The 3789-nt window shown below is 39.0% G+C and overlaps 1 long non-coding RNA gene across 1 annotated transcript; it reads left to right on the top strand.

The window, feature by feature from the left end:
• Positions 1 to 20: 20 nt before the first annotated feature.
• LOC144459412 (uncharacterized) lies at positions 21 to 1653 on the top strand. The gene is made up of 2 exons (XR_013488391.1): positions 21 to 383; positions 1260 to 1653. It is a non-coding gene; the product is annotated as an uncharacterized LOC144459412 (long non-coding RNA).
• Positions 1654 to 3789: the final 2136 nt, after the last annotated feature.

The raw sequence follows: 3789 nt of genomic DNA on the forward strand, positions 1-3789 counted from the left end.
TTTTAAAATAACTTGTAACATTAATAATATTGTTCTGACGACCAAATTTAAAACATATTAAAACACCTAATATATTCTGATGTGCGTGATTAAATGTGTACTTTTTAAGATTATATAATTTAAGATGATAAAAAGCAGGAAACGGAAGTGGTGTTACGCGAGTAAGTGCCCGACACGAAGGAGGTATGTAACGAGCAGTTATCATTAAAGGTCAAGTAAAAATCACATGTAGGTTATTTTACTGTTTATATTCCGGCCTGTGGCCTTTTCTCTGGACACTCAGGTAAAATGAAGCCGCGCCAGCTGTCCCCTAAAAAGCGTCTGACCAAACCAATTTTATTTGGGACACTAATTGTGGGACTGGCAGCTGCTTTCTTTAACAGGTGAGTTATGAGTTATCGCATGTTGTGTGTTTTACTGCAATAATTGTCATTTGGAACTGTCAGGCTCATAATACTGAAGGGCAGCATAGAGCTGTAGTGTTTTCTGATGCACCTCGGTTCACTTCCCTTCACCCAGCTGACCTGTAACTGCTCCTGCTGCCTGTCCCTCATTCATCTTTAAACACAATGCAGCTGTATGTGTGCAGAATGAAACTGTGTTTAAAGGTGGTGTAATAGTTCTGCTTTTGTTTGCAGTATGATTAAAAAGATTGATCGACTGATTATTAAAATAGTTGCAGTTTAATTTCATGTGGCTCACCTGATGATGTCAGTTCTCTCTGAATCTGTGAACAATAATAATAAAGAGCTACTCCAGGGATTTATAATCATACTTTAAGTTCTGAGACAGATTTTTTTTTTTTTTTTTTTCAAAAAAGACCAAAGTTAAAGCAGCACAGGATAAAATAATGTGACTCTTTGTCCATACTTCCTGATCAAGCTCCAAATGTTTGTCATTAAAAATAAGTCGTCCCCAAACTGAGACCAAAGTGTCCAAAAATTCCCAAATAGTTCAAAAACAAAAGATAAATAGTTTACTGTTAGACACATAAGACAAACACAAACTGCAAATTCTCACATTCAGAAGCTTGAACCAGCAAATATTTGGTGTTTGTGTTTTAATAACTGGTTCAAACAGTTGATCAGTTATCAGAAGAGTCACAGATTCACTTTCTGTTGATCGATTAATTAGTTTCAGCTGCATACAGCTTAAAACTACCAAAAAAAAAGAGTTTTCCAATATATAATAACACTTCCTCTTCCTCCTCCTCCTCCTCCTCCTCCTCCTCCTCCTCCTCCTCCTCCTCCTCCCTGCAGGCACAGGTTCTTTGTGGATGTGGAGGAGCTCAGGGCTCAGGAGCGAGCTCGCAACGAAGCCAGGAGGGTGGAGATCCTGGAGAGAAGGATGAAGCAGATAGAAGAGGTGGCCGAGAAGAAGAGAGGAGGGAGCTGAACTGACACTGAGCTCAGGACTCTGTCTCAAGACTTTACAGATGTGGACATTAGATCCTACTGTACGCAGCCTGAAGACATCTGGACTGGAGACACCTGTCTGTCCTGCAGGAAGCCAAACTGTTTGTGTTTTGATAAACGAAGCATTAGTGGATGAATTTGTGATAATTCATAAACATTAATGAGAATGTACTTTTCTATTTTGTGTCTGTTTTGAGGCATCATGAATATTAATAATTAAATGATCAAAGTGCCAAAATCTGCTCCCTGTTGCATGTACTTACAGTTTCACCCAGCAGAGGGCAGTGTTGATAAAACAAGGCCATATTGAAAAGGCCATATTGGTGTTTTTGCAAGTTTAGCTCTCAAAATATAAATCAGACATGCTTTACGTTTTTCTACCAATTTCAGTGCACTCTACAGAGTTTAAAGGGATAGTTCACCCAAAAATGTAAATTCAGCCATTATCTACTCACCCATATGCCGAGGGAGGCTCAGGTGAAGTTTTAGAGTCCTCACATCACTTGCAGAGATCCAAGGGGAGAGGAGGTAGCAACACAACTCCACCTAATGGAGGCTGACGGCGCCCCAGATTCAAACGTCCAAAAACACATCATTGAAACCACAAAATATCTCCATACTGCTCGTCCGTAGTGATCCAAGTGTCCTGAAGCCCCGACATAAAAAGTTGTTTGGAAAAACCTCATTTGAACTCTGTTTTTAGCCTCATTGTAGCCTGTAGCTCTGACTGCCTCTCTGGGCACCACGCTCACATGTGTGTGCGCTTGCATGCGAGACCAGGAAAGCACGTGAACACATATGAACACGGTGCCCATGTCTCACGGTCTCATGCAAGCACACACACGTGAGCGGAGATATTTTGTGGTTTCAATGATGTGTTTTTGGACGTTTGAATCTGGGGCGCCGTCAGCCTCCATTAGGTGGAGTTGTGTTGCTACCTCCTCTCCCCTTGGATCTCTGCAAGTGATGTGAGGACTCTAAAACTTCACCTGAGCCTCCCTCGGCATATGGGTGAGTAGATAATGGCTGAATTTTCATTTTTGGCTGCACTATCCCTTTAAGACTTTTTAGCTTATCTGTTGGCCCACACATTTTACAGCGGAGACTTAAAACTTGCTAGTGACGTCTAATCCCTCACAACATCAGGCGTGTATTAAATTTTGTCTATGACATCACTGATTTTCAAATCAACGGTTGAATTATAACTCACAGAAATTAATGCTGATTTAAAGTTTGTTACACAATTCAAGGAAGTTTTAAAAGACTGCTGATTGATTTTCATTTCATAATCCAAAAATTCTGATGTGGAGGCAGAATTATTTGATAGTAATTATAAAATAATAATAATAATAATAATAATACTAATAAAACCATGGACAAAAAGATGCTGAATAGCTCACCTGGTGGAGCAGGTGCCCCATGTGCATAGACTGTGTCTTTGCAGCAGCGGCCCTCAGGTCAGTTCCAACCCACGGACCCCTGCTGCATAAAACAAAGGCTAAAGAAGCCCAAAAAAGTAAAATAAAATGAAAATACTCTCTAAATGTTTCAGAACTACAGCACAAGAGTAAATATATGTTCCTGTTTGCAGAATCAACAGCTGTTTCATGTTTGATATATTTTATCCCAGACTTTGTGTGTTCCTTTGATCTCCAGTCTTCAGCATATTAAACGAGTGAACTCAGAGGATAAGACACATTAAAAGAATCCATCAAACGTGAACCATGTGGAACGTCTTCTAGTGATGAAACAATGAACTGAAAAATAATCATCAGCACCAGCTTTAATAACTGATTCATTGTTTTAAGTCACTTATAAATGAATCAAATGCTTTCAGATTCTCAAATGTTTGGATTTTCTGCCTTTGTCAAAATGAACTGAGTATTTTTGGGTTTTAGTTTAACGAGCGGACAAAAGAAGCAATTTGACAAAGTCATCTTTGGCTCTGAGAACTTTTTGTTTCACTTCTGACATTTTGGAAACTAAACAAATCATTAAAAATACAGATAAACAGAGACTGAAAGTAGAGTTACAGCCTATGATTCATCTTCTGACTGCTTCCTCAATTAATCATTAGGTTTGTGAAAGATCCAAAAGTAGAAAACAAAAAATGCTCACCATAATTTCTCAAAGCCGCTGTGACGTCTTCAAATCGCTTGTTTTGAAACAAACAAACTGAAACTCAAAGAAAGTCATTTTACGATCATGTAAAACAAAGAAACAGCAAATATTGACATGTGAGAAGCTGCGACTGGAGAACGAGATGAGATTTTGCCTGAAACGATGAATCAATTGTCAAAACAGTTGAGTTGTTGCAGCTCTAGTTGAAAGCAACAGTCACAGTCAAAACTGATTGAAACATTCACAGATGCAG

This window comes from Epinephelus lanceolatus, chromosome 21 (genome assembly GCF_041903045.1).
Source record: "Epinephelus lanceolatus isolate andai-2023 chromosome 21, ASM4190304v1, whole genome shotgun sequence".
Classification (NCBI taxonomy): Eukaryota; Metazoa; Chordata; class Actinopteri; order Perciformes; family Serranidae; genus Epinephelus; species Epinephelus lanceolatus.